Source organism: Alosa pseudoharengus, unplaced genomic scaffold (assembly GCF_046254945.1).
Source record: "Alosa pseudoharengus isolate Yale_2024_CS ecotype anadromous, Long Island Sound unplaced genomic scaffold, YU_APseudo_1.1 YU_APseudo_1.1_scf_15, whole genome shotgun sequence".
Classification (NCBI taxonomy): Eukaryota; Metazoa; Chordata; class Actinopteri; order Clupeiformes; family Clupeidae; genus Alosa; species Alosa pseudoharengus.
Genome location: NW_027468620.1, coordinates 32,530,302 through 32,537,801, shown reverse-complemented (window position 1 = coordinate 32,537,801; position 7,500 = coordinate 32,530,302). Strand labels below are relative to the sequence as shown.

At 44.7% G+C, this 7,500-nt stretch overlaps 1 protein-coding gene across 1 annotated transcript in view; it reads right to left on the bottom strand.

Moving 5' to 3' along the window:
• The window catches only part of hhat (hedgehog acyltransferase), a 94,999-nt gene that overhangs the window by 8,053 nt on the left and 79,446 nt on the right, over positions 1–7,500 (bottom strand). The gene's annotated exons all lie outside the window — the stretch shown is intronic.

Sequence of the window (7,500 nt, the reverse complement as noted above, 5' to 3'; positions counted from 1 at the left end):
AGCAGTGCTGTTATGAAGGAGGCGGAGATATGGAGTTTTTCAGTAACGACTGCCACTTCAACAGCAATTCGAAATTAAATCTGACCCTAGACCAACGGCAAAACAACTACGTAGGTAGGCTTGGGAATCGGTTCCAGGTATCGGTTAGGAACCGGTTACAAACGTTCCGATCCATCAGAATCGTACACATCCACACTTTAACGATTCCACTAATGATTCCAATACAAAGCTTTAGTTTAGAAATGTTTACTTTTTTAGAAATTTTAAAGCATTCAACTTCTGTATTGATATTGCACACTTCTCTAAAACCACTTTAAATTAGACATTCAAAGCCAACAACTCTCAAAGCCATCCTATAAGTGTTTGCAAATGATACAGGAATCGATATGGGAATCAATAAGGAATCGCATCGATAAGCTCGACAATGGCATCGATATCGATAATTTCTTAACAATGCCCATGCCTATACGTAGGCTAATGAAAGAGGTTTTAGGAGTTTTAATGAAGAAAAGTGTTGATCATTTCATTGCCCCTCCCCTGTTATTATTATTCTTTAAAAAAAAAAACATATTTAGATGTCTTGTCTCATTTGGCTTCATCTGATACCTTCCCTGTTCCACTGGTGCAAACCATAAGATCTGAGGTTTTATCAAAGGTGGCATCTTGAGGAAAATAAGCTCTCTAATAGATCAAAGGATAAAACAGGTGTCGAGAAAGAGAGAGAGGGAAAGAGAGAGAGAGAGAGAAAGAAAGAGAGAGAAAGAGAGAGAGAGAAAATGTAGTGAGCTGTAAAAGGAAAAAAGGTGAAGAGAGAAATGGTAAAAGAGAAAATGATCAGATTGTAACCCTCTCTACTGCCCTGGCTGCAATCACTCTAACCACAAGGCCTGGAGGTCTGGCTAGGGGGACACGAGCAAAACAATACAAACAAAACACAGTAATCAAAATGCCAAGGACAACAACGGCAAGGAAAACAAGGAGAATACACACTGCTAGCAGACTTACTGGGGACAGCATGGAGAGAGAGAGAGGTGGTTAAAAGATGACTGGGATATAGAAAGGAAGAGGAAAATATATGGAGAGAGAGAGAAAGGAGGATGGAGAGAGAGGGAGAGAGAGAGAAAAAGGGAGATAGAGGGAGAGAGAGAGAAAGGAAGATAGAGGGAGAGAGAGAGAGAAAGGGAGATAGAGGGAGAGGGAGAGAGAAAGGAAGATAAAGGTGAGTGAAAGAGATATTGTGGGCATAGAGGAAGACATTTGGGGAGGGGGGGCAGTGTGTATCTGAGAGGGGGGGGCAGTGTGTATCTGAGAGGGGGGGGCAGTGTGTATCTGAGAGGGGGGGCAGTGTGTATCTGAGAGGGGGGGCAGTGTGTATCTGAGAGGGGGGGCAGTGTGTATCTGAGAGGGGGGGCAGTGTGTATCTGAGAGGGGGGGGCAGTGTGTATCTGAGAGGGGGGGGCAGTGTGTATCTGAGAGGGGGGGGCAGTGTGTATCTGAGAGGGGGGGGCAGTGTGTATCTGAGAGGGGGGGGCAGTGTGTATCTGAGAGGGGGGGCAGTGTGTATCTGAGAGGGGGGGGGCAGTGTGTATCTGAGGGGGGCAGTGTGTATCTGAGGGGGGCAGTGTGTATCTGAGGGGATCTAAGGGGGGCAGTGTGTATCTGAGGGGTGGCAGTGTGGGGGCAGTGTGTATCTGAGGGGGGGCAGTGTGGGGGCAGTGTGTATCTGAGGGGGGGGCAGTGTGTATCTGAGGGGGGGGCAGTGTGTATCTGAGGGGATCTGGGGGGGGCAGTGTGTATCTGAGGGGTGGCAGTGTGGGGGCAGTGTATATCTGAGGGGGGCAGTGTGTATCTGAGGGGGGGCAGTGTGTATCTGAGGGGGGCAGTGTGTATCTGAGTGGGGGCAATGGGGGCATTAGTGTGTACTGGGCTGATTGCCCTTCAGTTCATCTGTGAGGCTCTCCTGGACACTCAGCCTGTGTGTGGCGTCATGACAACGGAGCTTTCAAGCATGTCTTAAACCTCTCAGATGCCTACACGCCCCACAACAAGACGCAGAGCACAGGCTGTGAGTGTGTGTGTGTGTGTGTGTGTGTAATGCACTCACATACAGCAACACTACAGAAACATTAGGAAAGAACTGTGCGTGTGTGTGTGTGTGAAATGCACCCACATACAGCAACACTACAGAAACATTAGGAAAGAGCTGTGTGTGGATGTGTGAATGTGTGTGTCCACATGACACAGAAGACAAAAAAACTGACCATGACCTTGTGTCTAAACTGGTCCACAAGGAAGTCCAACACACAAACACCAACGTCTAGCCCCTTGAGTGGTCTCCTCGAAAAGTGTACAGTGTCCACTTCCCTGACTTCAGTTAATCACCATTTCCATCCTCTTGTTCACACACACACACACACACACACACACACACACACACAGAGAGAGAGAGAGTGGTGGCTTTCTTGACCTATTTAAATATTTTTACAACGTTTCTAAGAATTTTTTTTACACTGTAGGAATCACATACCACAACATATTCATACCAACACGATCAAATTTGTGACTCGTGAGAGTTTTGTTTCAGCATGAGTTTAGCATGAGTTTTGTTTTAGCATGGGTTTCCTTTGTTAAAGAGACCAGCATTTAACTTCACAGCCTGCGGTTCAAATCCTTAAATTCACGGACATGTCTTGGCTTTATTTTGGAGGGAAAAAAACATCACTCTTAACAGCCGCCTTTGAGAAAGTTTCTTTCTATTACACCTGCCACGGAATCCTTGTTATGTGGCTAAGCTGCTGCCTAGCATATACAACACGTTTAGATAGCTATAGCCTAAAACAATTTATTAGCTAGAAATGATGTCACATGTCTACATTCAATGCTATGAAGCCACTTCAAAAGTTTGTTTAGATCCAGTGACACTGCAGTCATGGAAACAGAGTGTCACACTTCAATACTCTATACTGTTAGAATAACAGCCATCGTGAGAGAAGAGGAGAGGAGAGAGGAGCAGAGAGGGGAGGAGAGAAGAGGAGAGGAGAGAGGAAAAGAGGGAGGAGAGGAGGAGAGAGGAGGGAGGAAGAGAGGGAGGAGAGGAGGGGGAGGAAAAGAGGGAGGAGAGGAGGAGAGAGGAAAAGAGGGAGGAGAGGAGGAGAGAGGAGGGAGGAAGAGAGAGAGTTGGTGGGGATGGTGCTGGGAATGGGCATGGGAATGGGCATGGGAATGGGGCTGGGGCTGGGGCTGGGGCTGGGCATGGGCATGGGCATGGGCATGGGCATGGGCATGGGCATGGGAATGGGGCTGGGAATGGGAGGGGTAAAGGTTGGTGCTGGGTAAAGGCTGGGCATGGGGCTGAGGGAGATTCCCCAGGCTGCTGCTCCATCCCACTGCCTGTCTGCTGTGATGAGATAAGAGCGGCTCTGGAGGGCCTGTCACAGCTAAATGAGCACATGAGCACATGAGCATGGCCAATCCTATCACACCTACACACTGGAGCAGGAGGGAGGGACACACGTTCACAAGAGCACTCTCTCTCTCTCTGTCTCTCTGTCTCTCTCTGTCTCTGTCTATCTCTCTCTCTCTCTGTCTCTCTCTCTCTCTCTCTCTCTCTTTCAATTCAATTCAATTGGCTTTATTAGCATGACTGTTGCACTTTCTGTCTCTCCATCTGTCTCTCTCGCTCTCCCTCTCTCTCTCTCTCTCGTTCTCTCTTTCTTGCTAGTTCTGTCTCTGTCACACACACATAGCATACACTTTGTTGTTAATGCTGCACTTACTGCATAATGCATAAACACACACACACACATACAAAATCACACTCTGTAGTCAATGGTGTATTTACTGTATAATGGATTAAAGTATAACATAATGACTTTGTTATACTGAATAAACAAACCACTTGTATAGCTGTCAGGAGACTAGAGATCCTCACTCACACACACCCAACCCCAAACCCCAAACCCCATGTCAAACACTCATTTCATTTCCCTTCAGGGATCGGGGCCACGGCCACACATTGTGCATAAATTGTGTGGCTAGTGGCAGGTGTATTGATCTGGCCTTCACATTACCATATGACACTGAAATGTTTTTAAGCTCATTCTAAAAACTATTCATCAACAACATTACAGAAACCTGCATGATGTGCCTGGGCAGTGTATAACTGCATGGACGCAGGGTCCTAAAGGGGCTTCCTGGATGGACTTTCAGACTCTGTTTAAGGGCCACTCTTCAACAGTTTCTCCAGAGTTTGTCCCTGTGCAATAAAGTAGATCATGTGCTTTGATACAGGCCAGAAAGAGACTACATACCTGCATTACGGACCTGCTACAGTTACACAGAAAGTGCTGCTAATCATTTCACTCAGAATGGCTGCTTGTCATTTCACACACACACACACACACACACACACACACACACACACACACACACACACATACACACACACAGCTAGATGTCACAGCTGTGACTGAGAGGTGTTAGTAGAGGACAGCAGAGACCAGACAGTAGCCACAGTGCTCCGACACTCACACTTTCTAGCGACACACACAGGTGTCATGGGGAGTCTTGGACAGGCTACCATGGTAACCGAAAAGCAGAAAGGAAAAGGAGTTTTTCTTGCCTTGGATCTCACCTTTTCTCTCACCGTAGATGCTGTCATTAACAATTCATAAGTATAAAAGGACAACTGAGTACCTTTCAAAAACATTGACAATGTTTCAACCATTATCACCCATTAAAAAGTGCAGATGACATCTTTAAATCCCCAAAAGTGTCTCCAAATAATCAAAGTAACATAACGAGGGCTATTGTCCCTATATTCTACATCTATACTGTTAATCAAAAAGATGTGCTACCAGTGAAGAGTACAGAATAACATACACTAGGCTACCTCTTTAAACTATTCAGCTTTCCATGATGTGCTACCAGTGACATACACTAGCATATAACATACACTAGGCTACCTCTTGAAACTCTTCAGCTTTCCATGAGTGAAGAGTTCAGAATAACATACACTAGGCAACCTCTTTAAACTCTTCAGCTTTCCATGAGTGAAGAGTTCAGAATAACATACACTAGGCTACCTCTTTAAACTCTTCAGCTTGCCATTATGTGCTACCAGTGACATACACTAGCATATAACATACACTAGGCAACCTCTTTAAACTCTTCAGCTTTCCATGACATACACTAGCATATAACATACACTAGGCTACCTCTTTAAACTCTTCAGCTTCCATGACATACACTAGCATATAACATACACTAGGCTACCTCTTTAAACTCTTCAGCTTCCATGACATACACTAGCATATAACATACACTAGGCTACCTCTTTAAACTCTTCAGCTTTCCAGGAGTCTGTGAGACAGCTGCCCTGTCTAGTAGTGACAATCACTGGCTGTGACGTCAAACAATCAAATGGGATTGTTTTACAACAGTTGAGTGTGTGATTGTGATTGAGTATTTGTGTGGTATGTGTGTGTGTGTGTGTGTGTGCAACCCAATGCTAAAAACAGTGATTATTGTGATTCTGTCTGACATGGTGGGCGATGTGAGTGTCTGACGGTCACCTAGCATTGGATGCTCTGTCCACACTGAATCCGTTAAATGTGCGGCTCTATTGCGTCATGTTTCTCGTTCAATATAGCAGAGCAACTCCAGCGACAGAAAAAAAATGGAAACAGGGCGTCCAACCGAAGTTCTGCGCAAAATGTCGTGCCGCATCAGGCGGAGACGGTGTGGCATTGTGTCCAGTGAGGACATCCTAATTGAAAACACAGTAATCAAAATGATTTTGTCACAAATGTTCGCTTGTGTCGGATGCAGTTAGGACACAGTGTTAGGCATGTAGCTGATGAATGTGTGAGTGTGTGTGTGTGTGTGGGGGGGGGGGCTAATAATGAGTTATGGTCTGGAGGAGATAAATGACCTTCTTTTGTCAAAGGGACCTGCTTCTAAATATAGCACAGTCCCTCTGTTTACTGCCCAAGAAACAACACTTCTCTACATCACGTATTCTTCTTCAGAAAGAGAGAGTGTGTGTGTGTGTGTGTGTGTGTGTGTGAATGTAATGTGATGGTTGTGTGTGTGTGTGTGAATGTAATGTGATGGTTTTGTGTGTGTGTGAATGTAATGTGATGGTTGTGTGTGTGTGTGTGTGTGTGTGTGTGTGTGTGTGTGTGAATGTAATGTGATGGTTGTGTGTGTGTGTGTGTGTGTGTGTGAATGTAATGTGATGGTTGTGTGTGTGTGTGAATGTAATGTGATGGTTGTGTGCGTGTGTGTTAATGTAATGTGATGGCTGTGTGTGTGTGTGTGTGTGTGTGTGTGTGTGTGAATGTAATGTGATGGTTGTGTGTGTATGTGAATGTAATGTAATGGTTGTGTGTGTGTGTGAATGTAATGTGATGGTTTTGTGTGTGTGTGAATGTAATGTGATGGCTGTGTGTGTGTGTACTGTAAATGTAATGTGATGGCTGTGTGTGTGTGTGTTAGTGCTGGGCGGTATGACCAAAAATGTATATCACATCACATAGAAACCGGTAAAACACAAGGTAAAATCATTTAAAAATAAAGAATGCAGACTTCACCAACGGGAATTACCCACAGTTCTAAGCGTTGTGACATTTACCGCGGAGACCATAGAGAAATCCGGAATTTACAAAGGTAAACAACAGCACGACACAGGTGTGTGGTGCAAGTGGCAGCAATATCTTTGTTATTAAACATCGCCAAGGAACATGTGATCTGGTGAAGTGCTGTCCCAATCCCATGTATACCCACCTGAGCCCATGTGGCCTCACACACTCACTCACTCAGCACCTGAGATCAATTAAGTATGTGAGTCTTTAGTCCCTGGTCCTCAGGGCTGACTTTGGGATTCAGCCAATGAGTCAGCAGCACAGATGAGCAATGGCCATAGTGCTGAACCTGGCCTTCAGTTAGAATAGTCTATCCATGAAGCCAACGCACAAACAATTACTATACCACTAAATGAATCACGCACTTGGCACTAAGTATCTGTACTTACAGTTCCTCCTAGCAAAATAAAATGTAAGACGCACTGCAGCAGTTTATTGCATCCCTAAATCTCTTCACTCTTCCACTTAAGTGACCATTCAAAACTTGTTTTTCGTGACATTACGTGACATTTTGTAAAACATTACCGGTCAGCAAATAAATTGAGTCCAAAATTCTAAGAACGCCTTGTTAGTTCAGACGTCATTCCACTTTTCTGCATCACATGTTGCTGGCATCAAATTCAAAATGTACATGTTTTCCAAAAACAACATTTCTCAGTTTCAATACCTGGTATGTTTTCTTTGCACTGCTCTAAAATAAAAACATGTTTCTTTAATTGGCAAATCATTCCATTTTGCTTTTATGTTTTACACAGTGTCCAATTGTTTCTGAAAACGTGGCTGTAGTTATGGGCAGTGGTTTTGCCGGTGAGGGTGAATGAGTTGAAATGAGAAAGTAAATGAGAATGAGAACCTG